This window comes from Suncus etruscus, chromosome X, assembly GCF_024139225.1.
Source record: "Suncus etruscus isolate mSunEtr1 chromosome X, mSunEtr1.pri.cur, whole genome shotgun sequence".
NCBI classification, from domain to species: Eukaryota; Metazoa; Chordata; class Mammalia; order Eulipotyphla; family Soricidae; genus Suncus; species Suncus etruscus.
This window is the reverse complement of record NC_064868.1, coordinates 53,000,650-53,006,531: the sequence shown is the minus strand read 5'-3', so window position 1 is coordinate 53,006,531 and position 5,882 is coordinate 53,000,650. Positions and strand designations below refer to the sequence as shown.

The 5,882-nt window shown below is 37.0% G+C and overlaps 1 non-coding gene across 1 annotated transcript; it reads right to left on the bottom strand.

The window, feature by feature from the left end:
- Positions 1-250: 250 nt before the first annotated feature.
- LOC126000045 (small nucleolar RNA U3) lies at positions 251-464 on the bottom strand. Its single transcript, XR_007492431.1, has one exon. It is a non-coding gene; the product is annotated as a small nucleolar RNA U3 (small nucleolar RNA).
- Positions 465-5,882: the final 5,418 nt, after the last annotated feature.

The window sequence follows — 5,882 nt, the reverse complement described above, 5'->3', positions numbered from 1 at the left end:
TTTATAATAGCGCTGAGTATATGCTAAATCAATTATCATTCCAAGTTCCTCATTCTGTTCTTGGATTCTGTTAAAAAGAGCCGAGGGAGAAAAAGTTTCTTCTGGAGCAATTTCTCTTGGAAGCTCTGTCTTTTATTTTTCTTAAATCCCACAGAGGAGTGAAACTATTCTGTGTCTTAAATCTCTCCCTATGAATAGTTTCACTCAACATAATAGTTTCTTGTCATCCATGTATAGGAACATTTTTTTTACCACTCAGACTGCATCTTCTCCCTCTACCTTTTTCGGAGAAAAGGGAGAACAATCATCAATGGCAAGAGGCAGTTGCAGAAGCGACACCTAGAGCCGGCTTCATGCTCAGGAGAGGATGCTCTGGCTCCTCCTCGTGGCTTTGGGTGCTCTACAGGATCAGAGAAACTTCTCTAGTCACATACTATAGAAATGATCCCTGAAAGTATATTCTTGTATAGGAACATTTTATGACTTCAGTTTTCATAACAGCTGCATAGTTTTTCATTGTGTTTATGTACTACAATTTCTTTAGCACTCATCTGTCGTTGGACATCAGGGTTATTTCTAGATTCTGGCTATTGTAAATAGAGCTGCAATGAACATAGGCATGCAGAGAGCATTTTTGTATTGTTTTTGTGTTCCTAGGGTACATCCCTAGGAGTGGTATATCTGGATCATATGGGAGCTCAGTTTTCAATTTTTTGAGGAATCTCCATATTGTTTTCCATAAAGGCTGGACTAGAATGCATTCCCATCAGCTGTGAATGAGAGTTCCTTTCTCCTCACATCCCTGATTGTTCTTGTTGTTTGTGATAAGTGTCAGTCAATATAGCGTGAATGGTACCTCAGTTTTGTTGTTTTGATTTGCATCTTCATGATGATGAGTGATGTAGAATGATGTAGAATATTTTTATGTGTCTTTTGGCCATCTGTAGTTCTTCTTTGAGGAAGTGTCTGTTAATTTCTTCTCCCCATTTTTTATGAGATTAGATGTTTTTCTTATTAAGTTCTGTCAGTACCTTATATATCTTAGCTATTAGCCCCTTATCTGATGGGTATTGGGTGAATGTTTTCTCCCATTCAGTGGGTGGCCTTTGTGTCCTACTCACTTTTTCTTTTAAGGTGCAGAAACTTCTCTGAGTAATGCAGCCACATTTGTTATTTATCGTTGCTTCCACTTCTTTGGACAGTGGTATTTTCTCCTTGAAGATGCCTTTAGTCTCAATGCTATGAAGTATTTTACCTACCTGTTCTTCTATATGCCTTATGATTCTGGATCTGATATCAAGGTATTTAATCCATTTGGATTTGACCTTTGTGCATGGTATTAGATAGAGGTCAGAGCTTGCTTTTTTGAATGTGGCTGACCAGTTGTTCCAACACCACTTGTTGAAGAGGTTTTCCTTGTTTCACTTTGTGGTTTTTGCCCCTTTATCAAAGATTAATTGATTGCATGTCTGGGGAACATTCTCTGAATACTCAAGTATATTCCATTGATCTGAGGGTTCTGTCTTTATTCCAATACCTTGCTTTTTTAATCACCGTTGCTTTGTAATACAATTCAAAGTTGGGTAAAGTGATGTCTCGTATCTTCTTTTTCCTAAGTGTTGCTTTAACTATTCTTGGATATTTCTTGTTCCAAGTGAATTTAAGGATTGTTTGATCCACTTCTTTAAAGAATGTCATGGGTACCTTTAGAGAAATCACATTAAATCTGTATAATTCTTTGGGGAGTATTGACATTTTTTAACTTTTTAAATTTTTTTTTAGTTTTTTTGGGGGGCACACCCTGTGACGTTCAGGGTCTACTTCTAGCTATGCGCTCAGAAATTGCTCCTGGCTTTGCGAACCATATGGGATGCCAGGGGATCAAACCGCATTTCGTCCTAGTCTAGCACAGGCAAGGCCTTACCACTTGTGCCACCACTCCGGCCCCCAGTATTGACTTTTTAATGATGTTAATAGTCCTAATCCATGAACAAGATATGATTTTCCATTTATATCCTCTACATTATACACCATAGAAAAAACATATGATCATATCAGCAGATGCAGAGGACAGATCATATCAGCAGATGCAGATGCAGAGGACATTTGGTAATGTCCAACATCCTTTCATGGTCAAAACTCTCAACAAGATTGGAATGGAAAGAACTTTTCTTAATATATTCAAGACCTTGGCAAATATTATACTCAATGGAGACAAACTTAAAACCTTCCCTCTAAAATCTCATACAATACTATCTCCTCTCGCCACTCCTATTTAATATAGTATTTGATGTACTTGCCATAGCAATTAGGCAAGAAAATTGTATCAAGGACATCCATATAGGAAAGAAATCAAGCTCTCACTGTTTGCATATGACATGATACTGTATTTAGAAAACCCCAAACACTATATAAAAGCTCCTAGAAACAATAGATTTGTGTAGCAAAGTGGCAGGCTACAAAATTAACATGCAAAAATCTTTCTTCCTTTATTTCTTTCTTTATCTTTTCTTTCATTTCTTCATTTTATATAGTTTTCTTTCTATTTATTTAAAAAAAACTTGACACAGTTGATCATAATAAATTTGTTTTCTCATAAGTGATAGAAGAGTTATTGAAGAGAATAAGAAGGAAGAAAGGAATAAAAGAAGAAAGAGAAGAAAAAAAGAAAGAAAGATAGAAAGAAAGAAAGAAAAAGAAAGAAGGAAGGAAAACTACAGTAGTAAGCATATTTGTAAAAATTATTGTCTCCCAATCGCAACGGAATGGGGCTTCTGGAAACACAATAAAAGACGCTATCCTAGGTTCCATCCTAGGATCAGTGCAAAGACCAAGACCACCAACCACAGAAGATGGATTAAAATGACACTGAGGGAACAGAGAACTTCTAGAACCACAAAGAAAGACTTCATCATAAGTCCCACTCCTGGACCTGTGCAGATACTGAGATCTCTAGATACAGAGGTCTTATTTCATCACCCAGGACGGAGCAGAAGTTTTCCAAACACCACCGGTAGAGTAAATGAACCTGAACGGAGTCTATAGTTAATCCCGTTACAATATACCCCAAGGGTGGAGAAACCCCATAGCACTGTGCCAGTGCAGGAGGGAAAAAAAAGGCAAAAAGCACAAAACATTTTTATCTTTTATATATTATTTTTTCTTCATTAATTATTATTATTTTTTATTTTTATTACCTATAACTACTTTTTGTCAATTTTTTTGTTTTGGTGTGGTTATTGAAGTTGTTGTCCCCATTTATATTTACATTGTTTTTTTTTCTTCTTTTCTTTTCTCTCTTTAGGTGCTCTGCCATGTTTTTTAACTCAAGACCATGGCTTTTTTTGTGGTGCCTATCGTTATCACTGGAGTGCTCACTGAATATTTGACTCTTCTTTTTGTACTGTTGGGGTGTTTCACTTTCTTTTTCTCCTTCATCTCTCAAACCGACGATGAGAGCCTCTAGAAGGATTCCCCTCACTTTTGGCATATTAGACTTTTACCCCAGTTTATTACTTTTCTCTTCTTCAAATAAAACCACATAACTTGAAAAAAATGATCGGACCAAATCCAAAGCCAATGACAACAGAATCAATACCCAATCTACAACAAGCTACACACAGAGGGGACCACTTATACTAGCAGCTTGGGGGGGGTAAGGAGGATATGGGATGCATACTGGGAATGGGGATGGAGGGAGGACAACTTTGGTGGTGGGAATTCCTGGATTCAATGTCAATATGTACCTAAAATATTACTGTGAAAGATATGTAATTCACTTTGGTCAAAATAAAAATTATTATTATATTAAAATTATTGTCTCCAATTAAATTATTAATTCATTAGCAGAGGGTTTAGAGAGCTCTTGTCCGCTGCCCATTTTGTTAAGTTGGAATTTCATTTGGGGTTTACATCAATCAAATTAAGTTGTCCAGAAATTCAAAGCATCATTACTGACTTTTTTGGACTTTTACTCAGTTTCCAGAGATTCTGGAAGGATTCTACTGGTGAACAATGCCCTCACTCACTAAAAAAAAATCAGCCTGGTGTTATCAGTTCTCAAACCATCATATGTAAAGCATGGTCATATTAGGGCAGAATTCTCTGTGATGCTAACTAACGGTGAGAGAAAACCAGAAGACACTACATACCACCCAGACTTTAACATAGGACCGGTATAGAAACCAGGATCTATAATTACAGAAACCTGATAGCAACAACTGTGATGGTGAAGAGCTGTTACTGGGACCACAGAGAATGACTATGGGGTTGGACAACTTAGTATGCCTGGAGCCTTGAGTTGGTCTTATGCCAAAATACTTCGGGGTTAAGATCTCCCTGTTTTTAGGCCAAAGGTTTTTTCTTCCAATTTCTTCCATATTTTGCTGTGCCTATGCAAACAACAACAACTGCCACACACACACATTTTTTTAGTGTTTCTCCCATTTTTATAAAAAAAAGGAGCATACTAAACTTTCGGCTATTGAAATAATGACTTTATTTGAAAATAATGACAATAATTTTCACAAATATAACTTCTAATGAACTTTCTCCTTTTCTTTTTCCAATATTTTTAGATTTTCTATTTTCTTTGTATTTTTTTTCAAAAATATTTTTTATTTAAACACCTTGATTACATACATGATTGTGTTTGGGTTTCAGTCATGTAAAGAACACCCCGCATCACCAATGCAACATTCCCATCACCAATGTCCCAAGTTTCCCTCCCCCCCACCCGACCCCCGCCTGTACTCTAAACAGGCTCTCCATTTCCCTCATACATTCTCATTATTAGGAAAGTTCAAAATGTAGTTATTTCTCTAACTAAACTCATCACTCTTTGTGGTGAGCTTCCTGAGGTGAGCTGGAACTTCCAGCTCTTTTCTCTTTTGTGTCTGAAAATTATTATTGCAAGAATGTCTTTCATTTTTCTTAAAACCCATAGATGAGTGAGACCATTCTGCGTTTCTCTCTCTCTCTCTCTGACTTATTTCACTCAGCATAATAGATTCCGTGTACATCCATGTATAGGAAAATTTCATGACTTCATCTCTCCTGACAGCTGCATAATATTCCATTGTGTATATGTTGAAGGGCATCTTGGTTGTTTCCATAGTATTGCTATGGTAAATAGTGCTGCAATGAATATAGGTGTAAGGAAGGGGTTTTTGTATTGTATTTTTATGTTCCTAGGGTATATTCCTAGGAGTGGTATAGCTGGATCGTATGGGACCTCGATTTCCAGTTTTTGGAGGAATCTCCATATTGCTTTCCATAAAGGTTGAACTAGACGGCATTCCCACCAGCAGTGGATAAGAGTTCCTTTCTCTCCACATCCCTGCCAACACTGCTTGTTCTCAATGTTTGTGATGTGTGCCATTCTCTGTGGTGTGAGGTGGTATCTCATTGTTGTTTTGATTTGCATCTCCCTGATGATTAGTGATGTTGAGCATCTTTTCATGTGCCTTTTGGCCATTTGCCTTTCTTCTTTGTCAAAGTGTCTGTTCATTTCTTCTCCCCATTTTTTGATGGGATTAGATGTTTTTTTCTTGTAAAGTTCTGTCAGTGCCTTGTATATTTTGGAGATTAGCCCCTTATCTGATGGGTATTGGGTGAATAGTTTCTCCCACTCAGTGGGTGGCTCTTGTATCCTGGGCACTATTTTCTTTGAGGTGCAGAAGCTTCTCAGTTTAATATATTCCCATCTGTTAATCTCTGCTTTCACTTGCTTGGAGAGTGCAGTTTCCTCCTTGAAGATGCCTGTAGTCTCAATGTCCTGGAGTGTTTTGCCTATGTGTTGTTCTATATATCTTATGGTTTTGGGTCTGATATCGAGGTCTTTCTTTTTTTTTTTTTTTTTTTTTTTTGGTTTTTGGGCCACA